This window comes from Salvelinus sp. IW2-2015, linkage group LG25 (assembly GCF_002910315.2).
Source record: "Salvelinus sp. IW2-2015 linkage group LG25, ASM291031v2, whole genome shotgun sequence".
Classification (NCBI taxonomy): domain Eukaryota; kingdom Metazoa; phylum Chordata; class Actinopteri; order Salmoniformes; family Salmonidae; genus Salvelinus; species Salvelinus sp. IW2-2015.
This window is the reverse complement of record NC_036865.1, coordinates 17511521-17530874: the sequence shown is the minus strand read 5'-3', so window position 1 is coordinate 17530874 and position 19354 is coordinate 17511521. Positions and strand designations below refer to the sequence as shown.

At 42.4% G+C, this 19354-nt stretch overlaps 1 protein-coding gene and 1 long non-coding RNA gene across 6 annotated transcripts in view; one reads left to right on the top strand and one right to left on the bottom strand.

Moving 5' to 3' along the window:
* LOC111951848 (protein FAM53B-like) overlaps window positions 1-19354 on the bottom strand; it is a 42323-nt gene that overhangs the window by 19918 nt on the left and 3051 nt on the right. For 2 of the 5 annotated variants that reach the window (XM_023970100.2, XM_023970105.2), the window contains exon 1: window positions 11666-11839. The exons of 1 other annotated variant lie outside the window; for it this stretch is intronic. The gene's annotated coding sequence lies outside the window, so the exon portion shown is untranslated. Of the gene's footprint in view, window positions 1-3962; window positions 4062-11665; window positions 11840-19354 lie in introns of those variants that run through there. 2 more of the 5 variants (XM_023970102.2, XM_023970101.2) reach the window with 2 other exon arrangements.
* Window positions 10552-12934, top strand: LOC139023012 (uncharacterized). Its single transcript, XR_011474079.1, has 2 exons — window positions 10552-11270; window positions 11408-12934. It is a non-coding gene; the product is annotated as an uncharacterized lncRNA (long non-coding RNA).

Genomic DNA, 19354 nt, shown 5'->3' with positions numbered 1-19354 from the left:
TAGGAACCCAGATTGCGATTTATATTGGACCATTTTTGGATTGCTTAAACACCTGTAATGTGTTATGGCGGGGACGCAAGGTTGAGTTCCGAACTAAACAACTACAAGTGTGCTTGCCCTGGTTCCTCAACGGTACAGTACCTTAAAGTTCAAGTCTCTTCTTTGAGTCATAAAAGTGCATTGAAATTGCTTAGGAACTGTGGCCACATGGAGATACCAGTTGGAGATACCAGTTAGTCCTTTCATTTAAACCTACCCCACATTTTCCAGGAACAGTCTTATCATGTTATCCAGAGTATTTTCAGATTTTGTTATCAAAAAATGTGGCGAAAAGTACAGTAGATGTTTGGATTTAGTCTTGTGTCAGGTGAACTGTAGTGTACTCACCTTTGGTTTAACAATGTTCCCATGATCTCCAAACTGTTCCCTTTCAATTGCTACCATATAAACTATCCATATATGCCAATTCCCACAAGTGTAAAGGGTTAAATCATATCATATCTGGGTAAATTCTAAATTCCAAAAAGGATCATACTAAATGGCAATAGCAATTGCATTTATAAATCCCTAAAGGGAAAAAGTTCATTATGATCCAATTCCATAGGGGAAGTACTGTACCTAACAGTAATTCTAAACAGATTTTTCTTCATTATAGAAGTTGGGTCTGCGCACAGGCCCCTTGGCTCTCAAGGGTCAATTACTGAGGAGAGGCAGAAAGGACAGTACTAGTAACAACACCATGCCAAGGGACTAGGGTTCCCGGTTTCTACTGCTCCTACAGTTTTGCTTCGATACTGCAGTTTAACAGACCCCCGTCCCAGAAATACAATTTCAATAGACGGCCACATAGAGAAGTCAGATTAGAAAATTCCTAATGAAACACTTTAGTCATCACCTTTGTGCAAAAACATCCATTGAATTATAAAAATTATTGTTGCTGAGGCCGATTATTGTTCCATCACTTTTTCCAAGATATTACAATTTTAGCAACCAGAAAATGCTCCTCCATTTCCTGGTTGCTAAACTTCTAATAATTTGCCTAATTTAAGTTTATGTGGTAAAACATGAGTCCATTGTGTAGAGAATCATTGTACCATCTAAACCACTGTGAAATCTCTTTTACATAAACAAAAATATTGTATTTTCAGCCGTTTGAAGCTTGTGGACAAAACCGAAAGTACAAGACACAAAAACAAAACTTAAGAACTGGAAGCATAGAAATAGTGCACATAAAAAAGATCTACCATTTCTTAGACTTACTTTCAATGAAAATGACAGATCTATAACTCACATTTCTATGTGAATTTGGTCGGGTCGCCCAAAAAGTTACATATTGCAGCTTTAACATTTTATATTCATCCAATGTCTGCCATGTTTTTGGATGATGTGATGACGTTATCGCTACTCACCCTGCTTCCTGTGCGCACATGAATTGTGAATGGGCACCTGGGGGGACAATATGGGGCCCAATATGTGGCAGTGTTTGGTGTCCATAACTGATTGGATGTGGTGCACAGGAGAGCTATCACTCTCTAGTTAACGCTGGGTCAGCCCTTTCTCATGTTGAGGTCGTAAAACAAGGCTGGAGAGGTCACGGCATACCAAGCCGCCCTCCGGCCATCACCCCAGCACCCATTGGCTGGACACTTTGTCCAAAAACGACACCCCATCATGCAACAGGAGCTTGGTGAGAATACAAACAAAGCAGCTCTCATTCATTAAACTTTTTACTTGACATCGTCTGACTTGATGTGCGGTAACGGCGGTTGATTTTGGCCTTCAAGTTGATTCTACACAAATAAAGGCTTTATCTCTATGAGCACTGAAAGGCCATTCACTTCTTTATCTCTGAAAGAAGAGCAGTGACCATGACAACCCAGTGCTGTAACAAAGGGGGGAAAACAACAGAGAGAAGAAACACCTTTCTTGAGAAAGAGATTTCCAGAGAAACACCTTTCGAGAGAGATTTCCAGAGAAACACACCTTTCGAGAGAGAGGTTTCCAGGGCACTGACATGTAACCCCCCCCCCACACACGGGAGTGCAAAATGTGTTGCCATTTAAAATTACCGACACATACACAAATAACACTTCCCCTGTGCTCACAAGTCAGCACTCTATTTCAGGGTGTTGGTGAGCAGCAGCGACGACCTCATTAGCTAACATGTGATAAGAAAAACCGCCAAAGGAAATCCACAAAGCCTTGTCAAAGCTATAATCAGTCTCTCACACACAGATACTGTAGCTGGTGCCACACACACACACACACACACACACACACAATCAGAAAAGGAGGAACACAGTCAACTTGTGCAATATCCCATCTTGCTTTCACATCCACTTTTATTGTCCACACAGTAAACATCAAGATGTCGTCAACACATCCATCCAGATGTGCCAATGTTTTTTTTCAAACTACTGCAACATCTCTCTGTGTTTCCTCACTACAGGACATTGCTGCTGATTGATCTGTACAATTCCTAGTCTACAAGGGCAAGCATGCTACAGTATGGATGTGTAACATATGCTGCATTACGCGGACATGTGCTCACGTGGAAAAAGGCCAACCTCTGACCTGGATGTTAGAAACTAGGACAAAGTCATATCTAGACAGTACATCACTTCCTTATCAGTGGAGTACATTAGTTCAAGCTTGAGAGATGGACTTCAGACACCGCAATCACTGTTCCTGTCCAGTGATGCTATGCTTGTCAAAGCTGATTTAGGATCACTTCTTCTTAAATTATCCCTAATCTATAGAACAAGACTGAACCGGGTGGGTCCAAGTGTGAGGTAATAAAGGAGGTACAGGCCAGAGGCCCCCTTCTGGAAAAGCCTTTGCATTCCAGGGCTCTCCACACATCAGGTACCCTACTAATTACCTCCGCTCTCATCCCCTCACCCCTCGCTCCCTCAGCATGTGGTTTCTCCCATTACCCCTGACAGGCTGCTCTATGCACACAGGCCCTAATCCACCAGGGATATGTTACATGAGAGCCTCCAGACCAGAGCATGATGGTTAATCCCACTCTCAGGGCTCCATCACGGCTAAGGAAGGGGGCCACTCCTACGGTGTTTAAATAGGTGACGTTATAAAGAAAGTCACTTCCAACCCCATAATCGCACGTCCCGGGTACCACTCCTCTCCAAGACAGTTACATAACACTGCAGGTCTCGTTTTGGGGGAGCTAGGGGATGAATGGTGTGGGTGTGTTTAGGGGGAGCTAGGGGATGAATGGTGTGGGTGTGTTTTGGCGTAGAGGGTGACTTTATGACCAAAATATCATATTATTTTGACGGTATGGTGGTATTTTATGTTTCTGAATAATAATAGTTCTAAATATATGTTTTATGAGCAGTGCATACACTAGACTGGCAACAATTCATTCTAAGGGATAGTTTTATACTCAACCAAATTAGGGCAAAACTGACAGTGAAGTAGTCCAATTTCATACCGGTATACCGCTTATTCACAATATATTTCCCAGCCCTAGGATGATGGGAAATCATGGGAATTCCATTGAGTCATGACATGCTCACCTTTCTCATGAATGAGTGTATGACTTATTCAACCAAACAGCCACCTGTTACTTGCTTGGCAACGGTCTCGATGACTTTGTGTGTGTTCGTGTGTATGCTTGGAACGAGGGTAAGTGGGTTACGGGCCTTGCACAAGGGCACAGACAGACTTTTCACCACGTCACCACGATTCAAATCAGCAACCTCTCAGTTACTGGATCAACACTCGTAACTGCTAGGCTACCTGCTGTGCATCATCGCAGCAAAATCTCTGTGGAACATAATAGATGCATTAGGCTACATGTTATTCTTTCCATACAATACTTTCATACTAATATAATGGCAGATGATCACCTTCAGCTTTTTGATCATCTTAATGTAAATGTGTGAGAATTGGATTTTCAGCAGCTGAGAATGCGTGGATCTTTCTGTACTCTGTCTTACCTCCACCAGCCTGGCTGTCATGCGTGCGTTTGTGTTCTACAGGTGTGTCTCCTCATGACGCAGGGTCATCACGGTCACGTATTGATCCTGCAAAATGATCTATTAGAGATGATTGCTAAGTATTGCATAGTAGAGTGTAAACACTGTAATAATAAAGTTCTACGTTCACATAATGTAAAAGATGGTGTAGTGAAAAGGGATTGCCAAAACACACCAACTCTAATTTAGCTACCATTTTGACCAGATGGAAGGAACATGATTTCGCTCAGCTCATTAAACCTCTCAGTTGTGAGAGGCGAAACATCTTGGCAGAGAAACTGTGGCAAATACTGTGAAGTGCAGGCCACTGCTTCAGAACTAGCATGGAAAACAGGTTCTGCTTGCTAATACTTATATTTAGACTGTCTACGCCATAAAACAATGGAAACATACTATTGCTTTTTTTAGGGGTGTATAATTGACGGATTACGCTCTAGACAGAATCAACAGAAAGTCTAACCAAACCTTGAGTGATTCAGACAGGAGATATGCAGTGTCGTTCAGAAAAGCAGGGAGGAAGGAGAAGGTGGAGGATAAACAGAAGAATGACTCCTTTGTCATTCATAACAGACGTCTTATGATAGTGAATGACAAAAAAAACACGAGGTCACTTCAGTTGTCAAAAGGGAATTCAGGGTGAATGTCCTTCAGTGGTGGTTGTCCATCTCATCATAAGGCTTCTTATCAGGCCTCTCACCAATCAGTGGTAATGAAGAAAATGAAAGGAAGCCATTTCAGACTAGTGGTGGGACGCACTGATGTGGTGGTGGGACACACTGATGTGGTGGTGGGACGCACTGATGTGGTGGTGGGACGCACTGATGTGGTGGTGGGACACACTGATGTGGTGGTGGGACGCACTGATGTGGTGGTGGGACCACTGATGTGGTGGGTGGAGCACTGATGTGGTGGTGGGACGCACTGATGTTGGTGGTGGGACGCACTGATGTGGTGGTGGGACGCACTGGATGTGGTGGTGGGACGCACTGATGTTGGTGGTGGGACGCACCTGAATGTGGTGGTGGGACGCACTGATGTGGTGGTGGGACAACTGATGTGGTGGTGGGACACACTGATGTGGGTGGTGGGGACACACTGATGTTGGGTGGTGGGACACACTGATGTGGTGGTGGGACACACTTGATGTGGTGTGGGAACACCTGATGTGGTGGTGGGACACACTGATGTGGTGGTGGGACACACTGATGTGGTGGTGGGACACACTGATGTGGTGGTGGGACACACTGATGTGGCAATGTGTCACAGGGCTTTAAAAATGGCTTCCCTTCCCAGAATGCTTTTAATCTGAAACCAGATCTAGTCATTTGCAGGGGGTTGGGGAAGGTTGCTCTGGTGTACGCCAGAATGCCTCCTTTCTTCTCAGCAGTCCATCTTAGACTCTGTGGGCGTTCGAGACGTAACATTTACAAACGCATCATGTAAATGAGATATACACACAGAAACGCGGGGGAGACCGTGGAACATGACTTTTTGTTTTGAGCTCAGCTCACAGCTTTTGACGCTGTGGGCGAAGCGGAGCAGTTATGACTGAAGGTCACACAGAAAGAGAGAAAGGGCTGTCGTTAAAATCAAATGTGTGCAACACAGAGGCACAGACTGGCATGGCTAACAATCCTTCTTTCTGGAGGCTTTGCATAACGCCTCGGGCCAGGAAACCACAGAAAGAGAGTGGAGAGAGCAAAGGAGAGAGATAAAGTGAGAGGGCTACAGATAGAGAGGGAGAGTATGGTCCAGTGCCTCGCAGACAGGCACGCAGCTGCCCACTCAGAGAATGAAGCCTTAATAGGGACTCGCACACAAAAGCCTTGCAAATGTGTGCGTCTTAAGCACACACAGGAGCACAGAGTGATCCCCTTTAAAAACCAACTCTGCTTAATTACCTCCATAAATTACTGCAGCTATCCCATGTCCAAAACAAGTCCCTCTTGTCTGCCTACCGCCTGCCTAGCTATCTGAGACAACCCTGTTCGACTTGACTGTCTTTCACATATAGATTCCAGCATTTCAGATTTTACTGTGTTAAAAAGAAGAAACTGAAGCAAGTAAAGCCATTTTTTAACACTGCATTGGATAGTTTGGGAGATCGTGATTGTCATGCAAATCTACTTTGGCAGAAACATAGACAGAGATTCCTTGAATGAGGCCTATACTCTGGAAGATTGTAAACAAACAAAGTTGTACTTTACCATGCAAGTGCATACAAAATTAGACATAGCACAGTTGTTTGATATCAACAGATTGTGGGCAGAACTGAAAAAGCATGTGAAAGCAAGAGGCCTACAAACCTGACTCAGTAACACCAGCTCTGTCAGGAGGAATGGGCCAAAATTCACCCAACTTATTGTGGGAAGCGTGTGGAAGGCTACCCGAAACGTTTGACCCAAGTTCAACAATTTAAAGGCAATGCTACCAAATACTAATTGAGTGTATGTAAACTTCTGACACACTGGGAATGTGCTGAAAGAAATAAAGGCTGAAATAAATCATTCTCTCTACTATTATTCTGACATTTCACATTCTTAAAATAAACTGGTGATCCTAACTGACCTAAGACAGGGAATTTTTACCAGGAATTTATGTCAGGAATTGTGGAAAACTGAGTTTAAATGTATTTGGCTAAGGTGTATGTAAACTTCCGACTTCAACTGTACATGTGTCCACCTTACCCACACTGTGTCTGTTCCCGCACTATATTCAAATACCAGTACGCATTCTACAAGTGGAGGAATAGGCTAAATATGATAATAACACAACAACAGCTGATGGAAGTATCTAACTACTGTAGTGTAGTAGCCAGCTAACCTCTGTAGCTAGCCAGCAAGCTAGCAAGCAATGCTAAAGGATTGCAAACTAGTTAGCATAACTCTAGACGAACAAAAAAGTTTTTCTAAATATTAGCTAGCATTTATGAGGCCAGCAAACATGTTTTCCACATGCTAAGAATGTGTTTCCTCCAACGTTATAATGAAAAGATGCCTCTGTCCCAAAACACAAGTATTCTGGAGACATGTGAGAGGAGTGCTGAGTGCTTTCGGTAGCCTGATTGTGTCCAGACTGAGGAGAAAAATCGGCACACAATGCATCCCTGACCACATTCTGAAGTGATTAGCCGGATCTGAACACAATCAAACCACAAAGTGACTTTTGTGTGTCTAGACCCGTCTTTTCAATGCAAGCTTCGTATTCTGATAGCATACAGTGGGGCAAAAAAGTATTTAGTCAGCCACCAATTGTGCAAGTTCTCCCACTTAAAAAGATGAGAGGCCTGTAATTTTCATCATAGGTACACTTCAACTATGACAGACAAAATGAGAAGAAAAAAAATCCAGAAAATCACATTGTAGGATTTTTAATGAATTTTAGTTTGCCACACTTACTCGCGTGCGCAATACACGTAATTCTGTCAATACACAAGTTCTATTCTCACCTTCTTTTGGCTACCACGCTTTGTTGGCAATGACAGAGTCAAACGTTTCTGTAAGTCTTCACAAGGTTTTCACACACTGTTGCTGGTATTTGGGCCCATTCCTCCATGCAGATTCCTCTAGAGCAGTGATGTTTTGGGGTGTTGCTGGGCAACCACGGACTTTCAACTCCTCCAAAGATTTTCTATGGGTTGAGATCTGGAGACTGGCTAGGCCACTCCAGGACCTTGAAATGCTTCTTACGGAACTCCTTCGTTGCCCGGCCGCGGTGTGTTGGGATCATTTCATGCTGAAAGACCCAGCCACGTTCCATCTTCAATCCCTTGCTGATGGTAGGCTTTGTTACTTTTGGTCCCAGCTCTCTGCAGGTCATTCATCAGGTCCCCCGTGTGGTTCTGGGATTTTTGCTCACCGTTCTGGTGATCATTTTGACCCCACGGGGTGAGATCTTGCGTGGAGCCCAGATCGAGGGAGATTATCAGTGGTCTTGTATGTCTTCCATTTCCTAATAATTGCTCCCACAGTTGATTTCTTCAAACCAAGCTGCTTACCTATTGAGATTCAGTCCCCAGCCTGGTGCAGGTCTACAATTTTGTTTTGGTGTCCTTTGACAGCTCTTTGGTCTTGGCCATAGTGGAGTTTGGAGTGTGACTGTTTGAGGTTGTGGACAGGTGTCTTTTATACTGATAACAAGTTCAAACAGGTGCCATTAATACAGGTAACGAGTGGAGGACAGAGGAGCCTCTTAAGAAGAAGTTACAGGTCTGTGAGAGCCAGAAATCTTGCTTGTTTGTAGGTGACCAAATACTTATTTTCCACCATATTTTGCAAATAAATTCATTAAAAATCCTACAATGTGATTTTCTGGAATTTTTTTCTCATTTTGTCTGTCATAGTTGAAGTGTACCTATGATGAAAATTACAGGCCTCTCTCATCTTTTTAAGTGGGAGAACTTGCACAATTGGTGGCTGACTAAATACTTGTTTGCCCCACTGTATGTCACATGTAAGTGTCAAGTGTAGACACAGCCTTAGTCATCATAACTGTATTTACCACCATAGCTGAGAAGTATGAACCAACACACAAAAAAACTGTTCTTTCCTGAACAAACAGCCCTTAGACTGTCTCAGACACACACAGGCCTGATGATATACCCCTATCAACATCCCATTTGCAATTAGATACTAGAGCTGATCCAATCTCAGCCTGACTTTCCACCTAGTTTGCCAGTGGAACTGAGATTAGTTTTCAAGTGAATGAGTGAATTCACATGCAAGCAAGAAACGGAAAGGTGCACTACTGTATGTACATTCACTAAAACTACACTTTAGTTTATTTGTAAATAACCACCCCAGTAAAGAGAGAACAGAGGTGTATAAACCCACATAGGCATACCTCCTTTCAGGCTGTCCCAGTACGGTGAGAACAGACACAGACAAGTAGACTGTAAGCATTCCATGGAATTTCAGGCCATCCTGGTACAAAACCAGTCCTGTCTGGTATTTAGTTCATGAAGTAAAGATCAACCATCTCTCCCATAACATAACAAGAGGGCAAAAAACACATACTCTAACAATAACTTCCCTAGTCCCAAATGAAACGACCCTGGCAAACCCGTAGTCAAAGTGTTCCATTGTCAGTGGCACTTTAATCAGTGTAGGCCTACCCAAACATTCTGTAGTCACGCAATTACATTACACACTCCAACGATGGTCCAAAACATGACTCCAAAAACAATGCAATCTAACAGTACAGCATTTCCCTGCCAGCTCTTCAATCTCAACACTTTGTTTTGTTAAGAGAGCGTAGGGGCGGTTTGGTTGTCTGAGCTTCTTGAAACTGAATCATACCATTCAGAACACCTTCAAAGTTACATGTAAAGTGTTTTTTCACAAGTCTAGGTGTTTCATTCCACTTGGCAACACAAACAAAGAACAAAGTGACTCATATCAAGACATCCCAGCTGCGAACCTTCCTCTGCAAAACCACAAACGAGAAGGATGATGTTAATTACAGAACTCAATTACAATAAAAGGCTGAAATATGTTGTTGAGTGTGAAGTCTTGTGAAAAGCATGAGCTGGCGCACATTCAAAAAAGTTTGTAGAGGTGTTGACTAACGGCGAGTAAACTGTAGGCTATAAAAAATAAAGAGAATCGGACACTCTATATACAAGCTCCCAGTAATTTATTAGGTAAACCATGAACATTTCGGCATCACAGTGCCTTCTCATGTGTCATCACACGAGGGGCTCCCGAGTGGTGCAGCAGTCTAAGGCAGCGCTTGAAGCATCACTACAGATACCCTGGTTCAAATCCAGGCTGTATTCCAACCAGCCGTGATTGGGAGTCCCATAGGCTGGCGCACAATTTGGCCAGTGTAGGCAGTCATTGTAAATAAGAATTTGTTCTTAACTGACTTGTTTAAAAATCACAGTGATGCTGAAACATTGGTTTACCCAATAAATCACCGACAGCTTATATATAGTGAGCAACTCTATGATTCATTTTTAGAGCCTAGAGTCTGAAGTCTTGCCCAGTGTGTTTGTGTGTGTCCTTATGGAAAACTCACATGAATTTCACATGTGAAGTGTTCCAAAAACACATGATCACATCCCACTGGGCACCAACGTCTATTCCACATTGGTTCTACGTCATTTCATTGAAATTACATGAAAACAACATTGATTCAACCAGTGTGTTTTCAGTGGTAGGTGATCTTTTGTGAAGTTAATGTGATCACATGTTTTCACGTGTAGTTTCATGTTAAGTTTTCCAAAAACAATTGGGTTTTCTCTAAGGTTGTGTGTGTGTGTGTGTGTGTGTGTGTGACTCATGAAACACCTCAAATGACTATCAATCTTTTCTCAGGTTGCGGTGCTGAGGAGGGTGTCAATAAAATGAGATAAGAAAGCCACACTTCCCTCCAACTGGCAGTTCTTGAAACAGACCAGTGTTACAGGCACACAACATGACATAAAAGTGGGACAACTTACAAACCCCAACAACCATAATAATAACATATCTAGCTCTACAATTCCCGATCTGGATATTTGAGGGTATGCAGGTGTAAAGGATGCCACACTGCTTGCTAAGAGAGTACCTCCTGATTCGGCTCACACCAGGCTTGAACCCAGGCCTTGCCACCCTCGTAAAGCATCTTACCAGTCAGCACCACACCAAAAGCTAGCAATTCAGCAGCGCAGGTGGAGACATCAGGTAGAAGTCACACTTAAGGCTGAGAAGTAAGTTTCACACATCCCCATTTGCTACATTCACCCTCAAATGTACTCAAAAGCTGCCCCAACATTGAGCTGAGCACAACTGTATATCTGGGTCACAGCACCATTGTAAAGATCATCGTGGCTGGATTAGCAAGTATCACTTGCTCCTGATTTGGCTCACACCAAAGCTCGAACCCAGGACTGCTGCCTTGCTAGTACATGTGACTACCCTCCTGAAACTGTCTTAACAGTTAGCACCACACGAATAGGTAGCAGTCAACTGCAAGTGGCAACACTTAAGGCTGAAAAGTAAGTTTTGCACATCCCCATGTGCTACACAGGCATGGTGAGAGCAGCGGAGAACAACAAGTAGTACCACACAAGGGTGGAGGGGGGTTAAATTGAACCGGGTTACAGAGCTGGAGCATTGAATACAGGAAGGCTTTTGTCCCAGTGGCCCAAGCACTGCGCACAACGCAAATGATCTCTCAATCAACTCCTCTCTATTCTCTTATTTGACTATGTGCTGTTCTACTACAGTGGAAACATGCGCAACCGGCAGCTAGAAAGCAAGCAAGTTTACGCAGCATCGCAACACGGTATTTAACTTGTTCCTCAATTACATTGTGCAGTAGCCTATTTTAAGATACATAAAACACGATAATCATTTGTGTTGGGGTTACAGCCTTTCAATGTCATCCCTGAAAACATCATTTTCCAAGCACTTTGTTTCCAGGTATTATGATCGCATGGATCACAAGCAAGCAACACTTCCCAGTTTATATTGTTGACAGTATTTAACTTTCTCTAGACATAAGAAATAAGCGTATATGCTTATTTCAACTTCTTGCAATGGAAAAAAGCTCAAGCAAACTTCAGCAATCAACAAACTACTTCGGGCAACAAAGACACCCCAACAAAGGATTAGCATACATTCTCAAGAGTGGCATACCAATTCAAAGAAAATATGATGTCGGGATGTATGGCTTACTACCTGGCCAGCTGAGAGTCTGTCGAAGTTAAATCATCTTCGATTTCCGCAACAAAGGACCAGAAAAGGACCAGAAAAGTGTGTGGATCCTCATGCGCACTACTGCCTCCACAGCGGCGATGGCAGTGTGGGACTGAGCAACTGCATGAAACTCCGTGCTCGATGGAACGTTGAAACAAAATCCGCGTTCAGCGAAACCATTTCTCACGCAGAGGGAGGAAGCAACTATTGATCCCACAGTGGTGTAGCCAATTTGAACAATTAAGCTTAACCGTACTTATACAGATACTATTTATATATTCAGCATGTTTCTTGCCATTCATTACACATGTATTTTATTTCTAGTTCAATAGAAACTACATAATTTAGCCCCCCCCATATTGGTATCGTCTACTTGTGTGCTCCTTTTCTTTTCCCACAAGCTATTCTGAATGTACAACTCTGTAGTAACATTGTTACAGTTACTAGTTCACTTGTAAATGTGTCCACTATCACAATGTGACTGTGATTGACTGACCCTCTGTGACATGAATTAAAACGAATTGTTTCCAGGCCTTAACCATCTGTAATGTATGACACTAGCCTAAATAAGTAGATCCTATTAAATGCTCTCATTCATATTGCCATTTGTTAGGCATGTCTAAAAGTGTTCCTTCTTTGTCACAGTCATGTCTACATACACCCATAGTTAATGTAGAAACATGTAGTACAGTTCTGTAAACTATTTTAGCAGTAGAAAAATACTAGGCCAGGCCTAGTAGCCTAAATAAATGTATAATGGTTGTATGCAGAGATATACAGTATTATATTTAGCTACATCCATGTGCTCTGTAACTGTGAAATTGACTGAGCTGCCTGTAAGGTTTCACTGGAACCTGACAGATGGTTTGAAATGTGGCAAGGAGGAATCTCTCCCACTTTTCCCACTCACGGCAAGGAAAACTGCACAGCTACATGCAGGAGTAATTCAATCAGCGCCCGGAAATCATATTAAGAGGTCAAACGGTTTCCAAGGAGAAATACAAAAAACATAAATATTTACTGTATCACACTTGAGACTGAAATGAAAGCACAGCATTTGCAACTTTTGATTAGCATTATGAGTGGAATAAAAGTCCGTCTCACCACAGTGCCAGCACACTTTGCCTGCTGATGATGGCAAGTTATGAACCTACTGTACATTTTCATGTTGCTTTGAGAATAAGGCACAGAAGAAGGCACAGTGATGCCGAAACGTTGGTGATTTACCCAATAAATTCATGGGAGCTAATATATAGAGCGTGCGACTCTCTTTATTTATTTTCATAGCTTATAGTTTATTCTCCATCAGTCAGCACCTCTACATAAAATACTTTTCTCTGGGTGTGCGCCAGCTCATGTTGTTTTATTTGGCTTTGAGAATGACGCCCATATATCCCATATAGTGTATGCCTATATAGTGTATGTCTTCTGTGACTCATGAAACACAGATCATGTGTCTAGGACAACAACCTCTCTCTCAATGTGAGCAACACAATGGAGCTGATCGTGGACTATTGGAAAAGGAGGGCCGAACAGGCCCCCATTAACATCGACGGGACTGAAGTGGAGCAGGTTGAGAGGTTCCTTGGTGTCCACATCGCCAACAAACTATCATGGTCCAAACACACCAAGACAGTTGTGAAGAGGGTACGACAACACATTTTCCCCCTCAGGAGACTGAAAAGATTTGGCATGGGTCCCCAGATCCTCAAAAAGTTCTACAGCTGCACCATCGAGAGCATCCTGACCGGTTGCATCACCGCCTGGTATGGCAACTGCTCGGCATCTGACCGTAAGGTGCTACAGCGGGTAGTGCGTATGGCCAAATACATCACTGGGGCCAAGCTCCCCCCCCCCCCCTTTGTTTTTACACTGCTGCTACTCGCTGTTTATTATCTATGCATAGTCACTACAAATTGCCTCGACTAACCCCTCGCACATTGACTCGGTACATATTGTTATGTAAATGTATCGTGTTACTTTTTGATAAACGTATATATATATTTTTTTACTTTAGTTTATTTAGTAAATATTTTCTTAACTCTATTCCTTGAACTGTGGTAAGTTCTGTTGTATTTGGTGCATGTGACAAATAAAATTTGATTTGAAATTACAGTGGACATCCTAAAACAGCACAATGTGCAAAAAAGCCTCCAGCCACACACACCAGTCCTTTTCAGATTGTTGTATTTAACTAGACAAGTCAGTTAAGATCAAATTCTTATTTACAATGACAACCTACCGGGGAACAGTGGGTTAACTGCCTTGTTCAGGGACAGAACAACAGATTTTTACTTTGTCAGCTCGGGGATTCGATCCAGCAACCCTTCGGTTACTGGCCCAACGCTCTAACCACTAGGCTACCTGCCGCCCCAAAAGATAGGATTGCTCAACTACCATGGCATGCCAGCCGTCTGTTGAAAGAGAATAACATGCTCCAAGCAGATGAGTGAAACAAAATGTATCATTTACTAGGCCTCAAATTCCTGGAGCCAGTTTAATGACTGCTGCCTTAAAACACGCGGTACAGTGGGCATGCTTTATTTCCATGAACAGCAGCAGAGCTCCAGGGGTGTGTTCCTGTTCACAGCGTCGTAAACTAACAAGTTAACCACTATCAAACCCTCGGGGTGACAGGATCACAATCACATCTGTCCTTCTGCCCCTGAACAAGGTAGTTAGCCCACTGTTCCTAAGCCGTCATTGAAAATAAGAATTTGTTCTTAACTGACTTGCCTAGTTAAATGAAGGTAAAATAAAACATAGCAGATGCATAAAACATTTCATGGTAATGATACATCTATCAATCACTTCTATTCATCCACAAGGAACTAAGGTGCTATCCACAGATGCGAATTGAGGTTTATTTTAATGGTGTTTGGCAACTGCATTAGCAGGATACCCTGATGATAAGGCATGCTGTATCGAAAAGCTGACTGGATTACTTTCATGACATGACTTTGATTAACAGGATTTCAGTGCCTCCCAAAGCCTCCATATTTGTGTCTACGTCTCTTAGCAACAGCACCTGTGCGAGGGAGTGGGCTTTACGCAAGGAGCAGCGAGCTTCAGTCCGTAATTCAATCTAATTTGTGGTGCAGAACAAAGACATTGTTTCTGTGACAGGCAAACAAAGAGCCATTTGAAGACTTCCTTAGATGCTGTCTCGTCTCAGACAGTGTACATTTCAATGAGACAATATTGGTCACCGAGTGAAGACAGTCAAGAAGCATCTTGTTTCATGGGAAAAAGTTGTGTAATGGTATAATGTGTCAATGCGCATCCAGGCAGGATTTTCAGTGTCTTGTAAATTTCCAGGCAGTAGTTTTCGTAACACGTTGCATGTGTTTACTCAATAGCATGCCTCGGCATCAACTGCTCCCATTGGGCCACCCGCCCAGATTCCAATTAGAGGTAGTTTGAGAGTTATTAATGACAGAATGAGTTAAGACAGGAAATCACTTATCTTTCTTTGAACCATACCCTCTGTTTATTCATTATGAGCTGGTTATTAAGGTAGATTGCAAACAGAGGACTTCTGAATGGAAAATGTTGACATAGGTAGACATGATGAATACATCCACAGCTTAATCCAAAAATACTGTACATTAAAGGGGCAATCTGCAGCTGCTACATAAATGTTTGTACTTATAAATTAATGATATGTACCCATTGATTTGTGAAGAATATAACTTATAAATGCCTCATGAGTTCAGTTTAACTGTCCTACCCCATCAGAACCCAAAATGTAACCTGGTTTTCCTCCAATGTTTGTAAACAAAGTAAATGTAAACAAACACTGTATATCCTTGAAAAATGGTTAAAACTAAAATGTTGATATAATGGATGGGGAGTTCTTGCATCTATAGCTCTGTATGAATTTGAGATTGGTTACATTTTACCAGCCCCATCCCTCAGCTTTTTACCGAAACAGTGGCAGGAATCACACTTTGTTATTGTTTCAACTGCTGATTGCAACTTTAATGTATAAGCCATACACTGTCGCTCTGGATTTACAGAACTTGAACATGATACCATCCCTATTTGGTGAATAAGCATTTGAAAAGGGTACAGATTAGATTACTATTCCATGTACTCTCAGTTCTCTATCTTTCCTCACACAGGCTAGAGAGGACACATGGCTGGTGTCCGGTGAACAAGATGATCAATGCCCTACACTAGGAAGACCTAATAGTCCATGGTCTTCTGACTACAGCTAACTGACCGCACATGAAAATGATGAGTCCATATGGGTCAGTGATGACCTCAATGCCACAAGGCAGGAGAATCCACTTAAAGATGATAATACGTCCGTAAGTTAGAACAAAGTAAATGGGTTTGATAAAAGGCCAAGAAGAACTGATGGCAATCTGAACTAAAAGGTTTCATAGGAAATTTGTAAATATTTGTAATATTAGCAAAAGATGATCATATTAGAAAGCCACATAGCTATTTGACATTCAAAAGTTACAATCTTTCCCGGAGGGAGATTTTGGATTCATCAATCTAGACATGACATTAATTATCTGAACATAGGACTTTTTATAAAACTGGTTTTGACAACAGCACATAATATGACAGGCTTTTTAAGGAACAAGGTGCTGCTGATTAGAGGACAAGACTTGATGCATTTCTTCTGCCGAGAAATGGCCCCCTCTGCTGTGTCTGACAATATCATCACATTTAGTAGCATTAACCCTCACATTTCCTTGTGACTCACAGCTGTACCTCCTAAGCTTTGAGAAGGACACCAGGGTACATTGATATATATGGTAATGCCAGAAAGAGTGAACGGTTACATATTATTCGTATTTTAAATGTATGTTGTTCTGTCCTTGAGCTGTTCTTGTCTATTTTTGTTCTGTATTATGCCATGTTTTATGTGGACCCCAGAAAGAGTGCCTGCTGCTATTGGGGATCCTAATAAAATAACAATTCTCATTGCAGAATTTAGATGTCTGGAATCTGATACAAAAAAAAATAGGTGCAAGACAAATAACTCAATACAAAATAATATATTTATTTTGGGGTATTCTAATTGTTGCTGTGATCATTTCACAAAAATGTAACTTCAATTGATAAATAAAAGTCCATTAAAACAACATAATTGTAGCCAGTAGTTGTGAAAGTGGTGCTCATGAGCCCAAAGTGGTCCCTGTTGTTTGTGTGCTATAAAAAATAGATATATATTTTGCAATTGGTATATGTTACGAATGCATTTTGTTCTATATGTTATGAATTTGTTGTGCTTAAAGGGATACTTTGGGATTTTGGCAGTGAGGCCCCTTTATCTACTTCCCCAGAGTCAGAGGAACTCACGGATAACATTTTTACGTCTCCGTATCCGGTATGAAGACAGTTAGAGGTAGATTTGCGAACCAATGCTAACTTGTGTTTGAGCAATGACTGGAAGTCTATGGGTATCTGCTATCATCTCCCCAGCTCTTACTCATATTGAAAGATGCCTAAATACTGGCTGATCAAGGCTGCTTTTGTTATAACCTGATGCTTGACGAGAGAGCTGTCTTGGTTGTGGCATTATATTGATGTTTTGATAATAGGTCAGACACCAAAATGAACCACCCAAACAAAGATTTTACAAGCCCAACAGCTGTCAAACGTATTGAAAGCAGTACATCCCCTCAATGTACTCTGAACCTTTCATGACTCTAGGTTAATGAACAAGAAAATGTATTGAAAATAGCATCTGAAGTTTGGTAATTGTATGTTTATAAATGGTAAAATATGTCCGCTCTTTCCATTTCCTGAAAAGCTTCTGTTTTGGAGATAAGAGATTTTCATCAGACAGCAATGAGAGACTCCCCTAGTCCCTGCTGATAACACTTAACTTGGTATTGAGCCTATAAAATAATCATAATGGCATAAAATATGGCATAAACAATCATGGTCACTGATGAGAACTGACTTTTGCATTCTGGAAACGAATAGATTATGTTGACAGTGGGATGGAGGAGTACTGATAAGTGTAATCCAATGTTCCACTCATAACATTCCAGGAGTGTCTCCGACGGTTCGCTCACCTTGACTGAACATCTGTAGTAGCTGTTCCTTAGTCCAGTTACAGGAAGTGATAACAAAGACCCCCTCCTCTTTCAATGCCTCTCTCAGAGCTTGAACGTAACATGCTTTGCCCTCCTCAGTGTTCTCTGGGTTCAGGCTTATGGTGTCAAATGCACCCTTGTCGATGCATAAATCAAAGCCGCTCTCCTCTCCAGAGCAGCTCATGAAGTCCACCTCCTAGTATGATGCAAAAGGCAGTGAGTTGATATCAGTATGTACTTAAATAATGTTTACATTTACATACAATAGCCAGGTACTCCATATGTGTTGAGCTACATTACGGCTGTATGAGATATATTTATAATTTCCAAAACTCTTTGTCATTAAACAATTGCTTTCAGCGTTCAGCATCAATCTTTTGCTTCAATATCTGTTGAACTTGAGTAACCACGTGACAAACGCTAACATCTGTGTAAAAATATAGCGCTTTCGCCCATGTGGTCCAAACTGACCACTGCTGAGGCTGAGGACCTATTACCAATGAAAGACTTCCTTGATCCTTATAGGCCACGAAAAACTAGACCTCTGGAGTGAGCCAAGCAGCCACACACTTACCACAACCCAAGTGTCACATCATTGTAGTTTTATGAGGGGTGAACAGTATTTCAGTGTTGGGAGAAATATGTTTGTCCAACGGAATGTCTCCGTATGCTTTGGATGGATGCACCCAGAAACCTCTGTGAAGTGCTTTAGGCCAGTGGTGGGAGGGAGAGGCTTTAAAACAGTTGAAAACAAGATAGTGCGTCCAAATGGTGGGATTGTCCCGCTCTCAGGCAGATACGGGATAGTACTAAAGATGACGCTCAGAGAGAGACAGACCTCCATGGACAGTCCCCCTACCCTCTGAGCATCCGGCTGTGGCCACTGGGCACTCTCTCGGTATATGCTCCAGGCCAGATGTACACTCACACACTCATGCGTTAGCCAGACCATGTGCAGGACGCTCTGAAGCAAAATACTGTTCCATAGACACACACCTGATTCTCCTCACACTCCTGCAGACATTAACATAGCACAGAATAGGTGAGAACACACACACGTTTCTAATGTTCTACTGCTCTGGAGGCATGGTCCAACATACCATCTGATATACCCAGACAGGACTGCTGCCAGACTAAGGTCAATATTGACCTCAACAGCAAGCGCTCTGACCAAATACAGTATACAGTACACATCTCTCGAGGTAGGTGTACAATATGAGAGTATGCATGTGTGTATATGGGGGAGGAAACCTCACTCATCCCCGGGTGTGGTATTGTATGGCTGAGCAGCATTTAAAAACTGCTTTTCCTGCAGATGTGTTAAATTGTGTCAGCTCGCTCGGGCATAAGGTGGCTGAATCCAAAGTTGGGCGGAGTCCCATTACTTTTAACACTTCTCTGCTACCCCGCCACACTGCAGGGTAAACACAGGAGAGTTCCCCCTCATGGCAGCAGCCTCAGGTTGGGGGATATGGTGTGSTAAAAGGGGGGGGGGGGGCTAAACATCAATGGCTAGGTTTGTCTGGGGTCCAACCAAGAGACCCAAAGTCCTAAACATAATATAACAGGGATGGAGTAGAGTTGTTTAAAGACGGAATCCACAGTAAGG